Source organism: Trichosurus vulpecula, chromosome 4, assembly GCF_011100635.1.
Source record: "Trichosurus vulpecula isolate mTriVul1 chromosome 4, mTriVul1.pri, whole genome shotgun sequence".
Classification (NCBI taxonomy): domain Eukaryota; kingdom Metazoa; phylum Chordata; class Mammalia; order Diprotodontia; family Phalangeridae; genus Trichosurus; species Trichosurus vulpecula.
Window position 1 is genome coordinate 71434101 of NC_050576.1, and position 12656 is coordinate 71446756.

Sequence of the window (12656 nt, forward strand, 5' to 3'; positions counted from 1 at the left end):
ATGTGGACAGAGGGAAAGGAAGGAAGGAAAGAGAGAGAGAGAGAGAGAGAGAGAGAGAGAGAGAGAGAGAGAGAGAGCAAGCTGTGTTGCCCAATTGGCCAGTTCTAGTTAGGTCCCCAGTGGTGCAGCTCTTAGGCTAGGATTTGAGTCAAGGTCCTTGGGCCTCCAATCCGGTGCTTGTTTCATTGCACACAACAACCTCTCCAGTACTATCTCTTCCCATTCAGGTGGCACCTATCTTCAAAGCTCAGATCATATCTCAAACTCTCCATGAAATCTTCCCCCAACGACAGTGTGCTGTATCTTTAAATTCCTGTGGCGTCTGTAGACTGAACCACTCTTCCAGCATTTAGTCATATGCATAAAGTTTTTATTTAACATTTCATGAACCTAGGTCACATTACTTCAAAAAGAATCGAAGGTTACTAAGAGCAGACTACTGCTCTTCATATCCCCCATTGGAATATAAGCTCCTTGAAGGCAGGGACTGTCTGTCTTTTAACTTCTAATTGTAGTCCAGTGCTTAGCACAGTGCTTGGCACATAGTATCTGTTTAATAAATGCTTGTTGATTTTACTTGACTTTGTATCCTTTGTATAAAATTCTGGTGTCCTTCCTTTGCTGATTATATCCAATTTATCCTGAATAGATCTTATTTTACCTAGCTGTTTGCATATAATTTCCTCCAGATTAGACTGTGAGCTCCTTGAGAGCAGAGATTGTCTTTTCCCTTTTTTTGTATCCCCAGCACTTAGCACAGTGTCTGGCACATACTATGTGCTTAATAAACATGTATCAATATTTTATTGATTGACTCTACAACACTGGAACAGTTTTTAGAATAAAGAATTTGTAATAAATACACGTTTTTGGAAGAACAGGTGACCTATTCATGGTGATTACCAGCAAGTTTATCCTGTAATGTCTACCACACACACAAAAAATGGTCTATAACATGATAGGTAAAGGGGATTTCAGCTCCAGGCATATGAAAATACATTTTCCTGTATTCAGGTGCTTGGTTGTTATTCCCAAATCCCCGTTTCCTGTGACTATGATTTTTCTCTTAATTGAGGTCAGTAGTCTATTTCATTCCTCCTTCCAAGTCCCTAGTCACTTTCAGTATCACCACTAGACTTTCTTTATCAGATACTCAATAATATGTTGACACCAGAGATCTATGATCTCTATCATTAGCTATTGACTACATAATGACTCAGGGAATTTCATTTTTGTTAGATCCTTGAATTGAGAAGGTATCCCAGAGTCTATTTCTAACCCCTTCATTTTATAGAGAAAGATGCTGAGATATTTGCAGATTCAGTGATTTTTCCAGGTCATATAGATATCAGAAGTTGAATTTGAACCTCTGTCCTCTGATTCCAGGATCTGCTCCCTCTGCTGTAGTGGAGATGACTAAGAAAGACTTGATAATGATGATGGCGATGATTATGATAACTATACAGCGTTCACTATGTGTTACTGTGCGAAGCAATTTACAATTAGTATATCATTTGATCTTCACAAAAACCCTGGGAGGTTGGCGCCATTATTATCCCCGTTTTGCAGATGAGGAAAACTGAGGTAAACAGACATAAAATGACTTGCCCAGGGTCTCACGGCTAGTAAATGTTTAAGGCCAGATTTTAATTCAGATCTTCCACGCTCCAAGCCTGGCATTTTATCTACTTTAACACCCAGCATCCTCCACTTTAAGATCAATTCAATTAAATATTTATTGCATGCCTAGATGTACAAGGAACCTACTAGGTGCTGAAGATGTAAAGACAAAAATGAAATAGTCCTTGTATTCTGGGAGCTTATAAATTCAATCGACAGAAATAATACATATATAGACAAGTCAGTACAAGGTTTATGCAAAGGGAATATAGATTTAGAACTGAAGAGGATCTCACCAGTCAGGTAGTGCAACTCTCTCGTTTTATAAATGAGGAAACAGACTCAGAAATTCCCATAGGCAGAAATCGGCAAAATCAGAATTTGAACTCAGGCCTTCTGACTCCAGGTACAGGCTCTGAGCCCTGTCCTATGCTGAAAATGCTACAGTGCAGCAGCGCACACTGTCTAGAGAAAAATAGAAGCTGGGAAGCTCCCATTTCTTTGGTGGGTCCTTATTGAATTACCAGAAAGCTACCTACCAAACCATTCCCCTGATACTCTAAGACTACCATGGGTTAGTTTGTTGGGGAGAAGATGGGAGTGAAAGCAGCAATTGTCTCACACTGGGAGAGATAGGGCTTTGTGATAAGACTTGAGTGCAGGTAAGAAGCTTTATACATGTGAGACAGAATTTCCCGTTGTCTCTCATTCATTTGAAACATCTGACTTCTCAGAACCTTTTTATTCACCCTGATATTCCCTAAAATTTGTAATCCTCTTTTTTTTTCCCTAAGTCCCCTGAAGAATAACCTCTGATGTTGACTTGTTAAAGAAAACTAAATTGAGAGTACTCTCTCCCTTTTTAGAGGGTTCTGAGGAGTGACTCAGATATATGGAGAAATGAAAGTAGGCTCTTCAGGGAATAAAAGTGAATTCCCTCTTCCACAACATGCACTCTACATCCTCTAAGCTCATCTCCATGGTTCATCCTCTGTTAGATAAGCTTCCTCTTCAAGGACCACCTTCCCCTTTCCCCCTTGTTCACAGCACAATATGCAAGGTAGGGACCACATTCTTCTATTTTGCAGCCTCCTTATGTGGTGAAAATTCTTCATAATTTAGCCTTTCCTGGTTACAATTAATATTCTTTCCTCACACTTTCCTTTTCCCCCTCTTCTCCTCTCTATCTAAATTCGCAGGCTCAGCAGCAGCACCTGCTTTGGAGAAACAAGGCGGCTGCTGTTCGGATTTCTCCAGTGTGCCTTTAAAAACAAAAAATGAGAGCAGGATTCACGTCCCCTCCCCCACCCCACCCCCATCGCATAAATACGAAGGAAACTAACAGAGTGGAAACATTTCCCCATTCAAAGCAAGAGGTGATTTGGGGTGTGTGTGTGTGTGTGTGTGTGTGTGTGTGTGTGTGTGTGTGTTCCCTTCCTAATCTGTCCCTGGGATGAAGATGAATAACCCAGCACCCTCAGATCCCTTCTCTTCATTTGCTTTTCCTCACTGATTTGAGAGCTGCCTTTGCCTTACTTTTGTCCATCCAAATTTCTGAGTCGGCTGCTAGGCTTTGTAACTCCTTCATCTCCCTGAGCCCTTTGACTCTCCTCTTTTATTTCTCCCTACTCATTGTAGTGTCTTTTTTTGCCAGTGTTTTGAAATAAATGTCTTTTATCTTTGGCCTTATTTCTGCGGTAAATATATTTAGATATTTTAGGAGCAAGAGGAGAAAAAAAAAGAGAAAAGTAATTGCATGGCCCATCTCCACCCTCTAAGTCATAAACGGACCTCTGCCTGCAGGAGTTCAAGTTAAGGACAACAGAAGTGTGGCCAAGGCGTTACTGTAACTCTTAAGAAGATTGGAGCACATTGAATTGCTTCTTTTTTAGACTCCACCTCTTTTGCCTCAAGCTCCCTACACCACCCCAACCCCGAGTCAGGCATCTGTCCACCACTTTTTCCACCACACTGGACAGTCCCTGCTACAAATCTGGGAGGGTTAACCGAGCTCTTACCCCAGCCTACTAGCTACCCAAAAGAGACAGCCGGTAAAATCCAGAGCCCTCCCTCCTGCAAGGCTGGCTAGCCAATAGGCACCTGGAGGGAGTATGACCACGGATCTCATTGGCTGCCACCCTCCGTGCATAAGGAAGAGAGAGGGAGGCAGGCAGGGCAGCATTGTTATCTTAAGACACTCATCTGGTGCCCGAGTCTGCAGGTGACACTGCTTAGGTACAGAGACCGAGTCAGAGCATGGGAACACGGGGCTACAGGCAGCCTTGGGCTCAAATCGCTGAGAAGAACCGGTTCATCGTTTAGTGGTGCCTCAAGCCGGGGGGACCTCTCTACTAGCTACCCACCTATGTGGGTGCACCTGCTCTGTGTAGAGAAGGCAGGAGCAAATCAGCTAGCGGCATGATCTCGACTGAAGACTGTGGACTTGCCTTTCCCCAAGTGATAAGCACCGATTGGGAGGAGAGGGAGTGTGTGTCTTTTTAGAGTTGGAAAAGAAGGCAAGGTCCTGGATTTCTCCTCTGCGGAGGGACCTGGAACTCCCCAAGGGGCTGGCTCTGTGCTGCCCTTGCCTCCTTCGTCTGGGCTTCACCCTTCCGATCCAGTCCAGAAGCACTCCTTAACCATGCTCTGGGCTACCAGAGTTCTTGGTGTTCGGCTGGAAGAGAGCAGGCGAGAGGTATAGCAGCACCAGCAGCAAAGGGAAGACAGAATTTGGAAGGGGTGTCCGTGCTCTCTCACATTCTGAAAGGAAGGCATTCGCATTCCCTCCAAATATGGGGAGGGGGGGGGGAAGCACGTGAAATCATGAAATAAAAACTTTGGAAAGCTGCCACCAGAGATGTGGTCGGTGCTGAAAAAACCCTGGAATCTGTTAGGAATCTCCTCTCAGACGCTGTGGGGTTTGGGAGCAGCTGATACAGCAAGGAAGACTCTTGCAAGGATTCAAGGTAACTAAGCGGGTATTGCATCTCATGGTTTTCCGGTGTTGTTTTGCTGGGGAAGCTTGGTTACATGTGTGTATGTGGACTGATAAAGGGGCAGATTGCTCCCTGGAAGCAAGCTCCTTTGGGCATCTGCAAGCAGTTGCACCCGGGGAGGATAATTCCGTGCTTCTTGGTCTCTTAGCTTTTTCCTGTCCTGTTCTGAGCCGGGCTGAAGGCTTCCTGGTTTGAACTAGATCTAGTCCTTTTACCGCTGCTGCTCCATGGCAGCCAGATCCCTGGGCATCCTTCCTGACCTGTTATTATTGCCTGGGGTAAGTCTTCAAAGTTAGAACAACTCTCATTAGCTTCGGTGAATCCCATCTTACTGGGTAATCGTGGGGGATGACTAGGTCTATTTGCCTGTTCTTGGTCCATGGTATTCTTTACATGGGATAAATAGAACACAGGCTGGACACATGCGATCTCCATTCCTACGGTTCATATAGCTACCTAGTATGTCTGTATAGTGTCTGGCTATGCCTCCCTCCCTCTGCCTCCCTTACTCTCTTCCACACTCATAAGCCAGAGAAAACAATCTGAAGAGGGAACCTTATTAGAGAGCAATTCTTCTCCCCAGGGGTGGTGGTGGAAGTCCCACTGATTGAGTTAAACCAGGCAAAGCACCAGAGACTATGGGCAGGCAGCTCTGCTGTTCTGAAAGAAATACTGTATTCATTCTAAGACCTAGCAGCTCCCTTCATTCTTGTAATGATCTGCATATATTTATTTGCATGTTACTTTCATGCATGGTCACCTGGGCACAGAGCTGAATGCATACATACACAAAGTGCTGTGTATAGAAAGAGCATGCTGGCTCCAGAATGTGCTTGGGCAGTACGCAGGGCTAGCCAGAGATGACTGAATTGTTCAGTGAGAACATGAACTTGTGAGCCCAGAGGAGTTCTCCTCTCCAGTCAGCCCTCTGTGTGGTATATGTTTATCCAGAGTATATAGACTTAAGCCAAATATTAACTAACAATCAAGCTAATGCACTATTAACATGCTTGAACAGACCCCTCTGTAAAGAACTCTGTGTGTGTTATCCCTAGCCCAGGGAGCCAGGTGCCCTGGAAATTAACAAATGATTTTTTTAAGGTAGTAATTATCAAAGGCTGCCCTTGTAACTGTGTACTCAGGGCCTTCTGTATCGGGGACAGTGTTATGTCAGCATAAACCAATAAGGAAGAGAGAAGGTGTATTGGGGAGTCCAATGCTTCTGCAGCTGTGCTTCTCCACATATGTGCACATCCAAGTGTGTCCACTCCTTGAACATACTACCTGAGGGCATACGATGCCAGTAGTGACCAACCCAGCAGCTGGGTAGTAGTTTGTAGAATTTCCTTGAAAGGGGAAAGAGAAATGGGGGAAGGGGTTCCAGTCTGATGACGTCAGAAGCTGGGTGAGTGATGCTTAAGTAAGTTCTTTTAGATCAGAAGCTGGAGATGGCCCTCCTTGAGGGGTTGCTGTTGCATGTTTGCTATTTATTTAAGCCAGAAGCTTTCTGAGTTCTCTCTCAACCTGAATAAGTTGTCTTGTAGCATCAGGTGCAGAACTGGGCAATTCTACCAGGATGGTCCTGAAATCCTATCAATACCCATAATTGCTTTCTGTTGTGCAGCAGAGCACACGCTTTGCTGCCTTACAGAGTGGCAATGGAGAGAGAGGGCAAGGGGGCAGGGAATGGTTGCTGTGAAATGTTGGGGAGGAGGGAAGCAGATTCGGGAACGTGGATTTTTTCCCAGTGGAGGTCAGCTTGCTCCAGAAAGTCTGACGGCTTGATACCCAATAGCTACAGCAGTGGGGAAGTCTCAGTAGTCTCTGAACAGTCTCCCCTCTCCAGAATTGAGATGGGGGTGTTTTGAAGAATGAAGTGATGGGTGCTGAAAATGTGGCCAGCAAAGACAGGCAAGACAGGCATGGAATCCGGGTGGCGGAGGAGAGGAAAGGCTACAGAGGGGAGAGTCCTGAACCTTCACTCACAGGGTTTCGGACTGTCTGACTGGGGCGCTGGTGACCCTCCAGTTCCCTACCCTGGAGACCCCTTCAGGAGGCCCTCATCTGGCTTCCCAACAGGTTGTTTACAGAGTATGGTCAGAGGGTAAAGAATATATAGGGCCAGAACCAGCCCTGCGTCATCTCCCTTTTCCTGATAACCTCTCCCCAGGCACAGACAATCCCTGTGGGACCAGGCACATAAAAAAGTGCCCTTCGGAGGGAGTGCTCCAAAATCACTCCCCAGCTCACAAACAAGAGACAATCTCGAGGGAGTTAGACACCTGCATGGGCACTTTCGGCTGACTTAAGATGCTTAGGATGGAGGTACTCTGTCTTGTTCTCATGACATCCCTTTCTGCCCTGATCCACTCCTCCCCCCTACACACACACACACAGACACACACACACACACACACACACACACACACACACACACACACATACACTGTGATCTTTGCTTTTGATGATTCAACTATTTCTTTTAAATAATAACAGCCCTATATAAATTGTATGATGGCATCTTTCTCAAAGAGCTGAGAGTACTTCACAGAGCTCATCTAATTAATCCTCACACAAGCTTATTGTCTCATTTATCTTTGATTATCCTGTGAGGTAGAGCTAGAGCTCATATTAAGTCTCCTCCTTACAACTTGGGAGGGGGGTTGGCAAAGAGAGGCACAGAAAGGTTAAACGACTTTTCCCAGGTTATACACGGCCAATCTTTAGCAAAATGAGAAGCTCCAGTCGGGGTCTCATAACTCCCTCGCCCATGCCGGACCATGCTGCCTTTTTGTCATCATTCCTTTTAATGCATAGCTCATTTTTTGGTGATCTTATTTTGATTCAGCTGCTCTGTTTTTAACTGGGATTGGAGGTAACTGAACACAAGGTTATGTTGGAGAGCTAATGAAACCCACAAATACTTGCTTGGTGCTATGAAACTTACAAAGATGGAGTCCCTTGCTTACCTTCTGGGAGCTTACAGTTGGGGAAAACTGTAAAACAAAGAAGCTAAGTAGTGATAACAGTGTAAATTCTAAGCCATACCAGAGTTGCTACTGGACTATACTGGATTGACAATAAACATGACTTGAGAAAAGATAGACATCACTTTCAGTTAGTGGGGTGGAGGTGGGGAGATCCAGGGCAGATATGAGGAAGAGACAGGCTCTGATTTAGGGATTTATAGATTTACACACACACACACACACACACACACACACGTGTGTGTGTGTGTGTGTGTGTGTGTGAGAGAGAGAGAGAGAGAGAGAGAGAGAGAGAGAGAGAGAGAGATTTATATATTCTATAATTTATATTGTAGAATAATTAGGATTTGGACTGAGGAATATATAATAAGGGGAAAAGTAGCTGTAATTGGTAATGAAGAGGAGATCATATGTCTCCGGAATAGTTGGAAAGTTCTGTCCCTCCCAACCCATCTCCTACCCTTTGGTTCCTGACAATAAAGTAGCAACTAAATTTCAGTAATAGTCAGCCTGGAGGAAGCAGTCCCAAGGCCTGGATAAAATAAATTAGAGCAGGGGCTCTTTTAATTTTTTTAAACTATATTTCATTATAACAGCCTCAGTTTCCTCATCTGTAAAATGGAGGTAATAATAGCACCTACCTCCCCAGGTCAGTGTGAGGATTAAATGAGTTAATATTTGTGGCACACTTTGTAAACTGTAAAGCGCTCTATAAATGCTAACTATTATCCATAGCAGGATTATAATTGGTTTCCTTTGTAACCCTCTATATTTTATATTATACATTTTAAAATATTCATTCCAAGAAGAGATCCATTGACTTCACTATACTGCTAAAGGGACACACATGCAAATTAAGAGTGTCCCCTTGCTCTAGAGGCATACTGAACTTTGACCTTTTCCACTTCTTCCAGTCCACGGCCCATGTGTAATGGCAAACAAACTAACAAAAATCCTGATGAAATTCAGATGAATTTGCCATTTCACGTTAGGGAATGGCATGGGAGTTGTTATCAACTGAAAAGGGACCACCTAGATTTTAAAGACATCCTCATAAGCCATCTTATCTAATTGAATCTGTAGACTTTTTGGAGTGGGTCTCAGTTTCCCTGAAATATTTCCTTCCCAGTATGCCTTTAAACTCAGTAGAATGCCAAAGCTCTGAGTTTTTTAGCACTGAGGAGTTTTCAGTCTTAAAATTCTTGAGCGTGTCTGTGTGCATAACCTCTTACCTCCCTTCCTTCTTTTCCTTTTTAATAAAACATTTGCTGTTGAAATCACACTGGAGTAGAGAGAGAATGGGGTGGAGGTGGGGGTGGGGGGAGGTTGTGCTGTATTGCCAGCAGCCTTACTACTAGGTACTGTGATTCAGGCCTTTCTCTAGCTAATGTAGAGAGGATAAAAAAAAAAAAACATTCCTAGTATGAGGGGCAGCTCTGAGGAATAGCCAAGGGCCGTGAAAACACACAGTGGAGGTAAAATCCGGCCTTCCTCTTATCTGGTCAACTGCAGACCTATGACAAGTAGACGTTATCTGTTGAAGGAAAGGTCATGCTTTGAGAGGGCTGAAAAACCATCACTTTCTCAACATTACTCCTTATTTGATTTCTGGCACTGAATATTCCCTTTGCACTGTGTCTCTGATTCCTTGGGTGCCCCCTTCCAATATGGAGTGGGGGCTTGTAGACAGTATGAATATTCATGAGATATACAACTGGTCCAAAGTCACATAGGTTGTAAGTTTCTTCATATGGAGAAAAACCCCGTGTCCACAAAGCCCCATTCCATTTTGCTTTCTCATCCCTACTCACTTTCCTGGAGGCAGGTACTCATGGGTTACTTAACATTTTACTGTGAACCCTCGCTAGACCCTACTGTCTTCTAATGCCCCTTCCCTGCCAAGGCTGGGAAGCCCCTGCTTTTTATTTAGCCACAGAGGTGAGAAACTTCAGCTTTCTCTTTGTTCAGTTAGGCTCTTGATGACTAAGCCGTTCTTTTCAACTCCTTCACTCAGTAGTTGATGGAAGATGTGACACAGGCAGCTGGTTTGACATTGGTAGTTGAGGGGTAGCTGCTGACCATCAAGCACTAGCCCTAGTGTAGAAGCCAATGGACTGATTTGGAATGGTAGCTCTGTTACTTCTTACCCTTGTTGTTCAGTCATTTTCAGTCATGTTTGACTCTCTGTGACCCTAATTGGGGATTTCTTGGCAAAGATACTGGAGTCGCCATTTCCTTCTGCAGCTCATTTTACAGATGAGCCTGCTGAGGCAAACAGGGTGAAGTGACTTGTCGAGGGTCACAAAGGTAGTAGGTGCCTAAGGTCGGATTTGAATCTGGGTCTTCCTGACTCCAGGCCTGGTATTCTATCCACTGTGCCATCTATCTGCTCTACCTGCCTTAGAGGGGCTTGTATTCTATATGGAGGGGAGGAAAGAGGAGGAGAGGATATGAAATATACACAGCTAAGTGTAATTCAATGTCAAGCGTGGTGAGGGGACAAAGGAGCAGATTGCTTTAGGAAGTTTGAGGAAAGAATACTGTAATATCAATGGGGAGTGTGTGAAGGGCTCTGGATGTTTTTCTAATATATTTAAATAATCACATTACTGTATTTGAGGTTGAGTCTTACAATGTCATGGCTTGGAATTTTCATCACTCAATCCTTCAGTTTCCCTTGAATGTTTCCTCTACCATTAAAGGATTTATGGACAGTTGTCAGTCGATAAGCGTTTATTAAGAAGTTACTATGTGCTAAGCACTGGGAATATGAAGTCAGGCAAGAGAAAGACAGTCTCTTGCCCCCAAGGAGCTTGTAATCTAATGGGGGAAGACAACACACAAGAGAGCCCAATAGGAAGGGTTATGGTGGCGAATTCCAGAGAGTAAGAAGAAGCCCATAGAGAAGCACGCAGGAAGGCTGCTCAGAGCCCCTTCTCCACGTGGAGATCTGGGAAGCAACTTACCAACGGCAGAAGAGGAACTTGAGGTGGAGGGATGTTCCAGGACTTCGAGGATGAGAATGCAGCTGAGGCATGGTGGTGAGGTCCAGAGAGTCCAAAGTAGAACCAACAGTGAGATTAAGATTGGTGTGCTTGTCCATTCATGTGAAGTGATCGATGAACCACTAAGTTGTGTGGGAGAAGACAGGTGCCCTGCCATCTTCTAGTTTCAAGCTCTAGTTCCTACAGAATGGTGATTACATAAAAGACAAAAGATAGTACTGAACAATGGAGGCTAGAAAGTTCAGAAATCTATGATGTGTGGAAACTTGGGCAGTTTCATTCTCCTGAAACTAAGAGTGAAGGAGACTGAGATACTTTAGATGACTAACCTTTCTGGCATGGCTTGAAGCTAGAATTGAAAATTGTGTCTTTGACAGGGTCACTTGAAGTCTCAAGAAGCATTAATGGGTGTTGGAGAATAAACTTATTTGATTATAGATTTGGAGGTAGAAACCTTAAGAGCCATCTAGGCTCATCCTCCACATTTGACTGATGAGATGACTGAGGCCCAAGATTTAAGTGACTGACCCAAAGTCACTAAAGAGGTAGATCCAGTACTCAGTCAACTCCACCCTTGTTTCCTGTTGCTCACTATATCGCTCAGCCAAACAAGAAGCATTGGATAAGTTGCCATTATGTGTCAGGATTTATACTGGGTACCCAAGATATAAAAATAAACAAAAAAATAAAAAATCCCCTGCCTCATAGAGTGTGTGTGTGTATGTGTGTGTGTGTATGTGTGTGTGTGTGTGTGTGTATCATCCCTGCCTTCAGAGTGTGTGTTTATGATGGAGCCTCTCTCTCTCTCTCTCTCTCTCTCTCTCTCTCTCTCTCTCTCTCTCTCCCTCTCTCTCTCTTTCTCTCTCTCTCTCTCCCCCTCCCTCCCCCTCCCTCCTTTCATGGCTCTCTCTCTCCTTCATTATATATTATACATTGTATTTACTGTTTTATAGTATGTATGCAGAGACATTCTACTACACACACATATATAAATATATATTATATACATATATATATATATATATATATATATTTAAGGTAAACATTCTAGACAAAGGGTGTAACCAAAAGTGTTGGTGTAGTTTAAGCTATTAAAGAGTAAAACTACAGTAACGCTTTTGACACATTCTATAAATGCAAAGGATGTTTCACTAGGGGTGTAGAGGGAAGCTTCTAACTTCGGGATTAATCAGGAAAGGCCTAAGGAAACCTAGTTTCTTCCTCGTGATCTTTGTGACCTTCAGTTTGAAAATGAAAGTTACCAAGAGAATGGGGGGGCGGGTTGGGAGTTGCACTTCAAAGTATGACAATTCTTGAAGCCAGGTGTGAATGTTTCACCTAGAATGTTCCCTCCATTTTCACTTGAACATTTGTCTTCTAGAGTAGATAAGAAGTGGATAAAATGTGAATAACTAAGGAAAACCACTGCTCTTTGGCAAAGTTTTTTTTTTGTAGCATTGGGGATAAGACACAATCATAAGTGCGTTGTGGTGCTAAAGAATGAAGGTTCTCACTTCTTAACTTGTGTTCTGAAAAGAGTAAAGCTCACCAGGGTGAGACACAGCTGCTGAATGCTACATACTGAGCTCTGGTCAATACTGCATATCTCTTTCAGGAAGAGCAAACAATTCATTACATACTAGTGCCAGGAGGCAATTTCTCCCTTCTATGAGAGGTCCAAGGGTGCAGAAGCCAATAAAGACCCTTTGGCAAGTGGCTAAAGTGACTAAAAGTAGAATTTTCTGTTATAACCTATTTAGGCACAATTTGAATGTAGGCACACAAATTCATGCATCATATATACAGACTGCATGTTGGGAATGACCTTGAATTAGGTGACCAGACTACTTAGCTTATACATCATCATCATCATCATCATCAAATACACATGTTGATAGTATTTGGAAGTTGATAAGGAATTTTACAGCTATTCTCATATAACCATTCTAACAGCCTATAGCACCTAGGTACAATAGACATTAATATCACCCCCATTTTACAGTTGAAGAAATTTAGACTCAAATAGACTAAGTGACAATATAATTTGC

At 43.4% G+C, this 12656-nt stretch overlaps 1 protein-coding gene across 1 annotated transcript in view; it reads left to right on the forward strand.

The window, feature by feature from the left end:
• The first annotated feature begins 3800 nt into the window (after positions 1-3800).
• Positions 3801-12656, forward strand: part of BRINP2 (BMP/retinoic acid inducible neural specific 2) — a 147043-nt gene continuing 138187 nt past the window's right edge. Inside the window, exon 1 of the mRNA XM_036753322.1 lies at positions 3801-4586. The gene's annotated coding sequence lies outside the window, so the exon portion shown is untranslated. The remainder of the gene's footprint in view (positions 4587-12656) is intronic.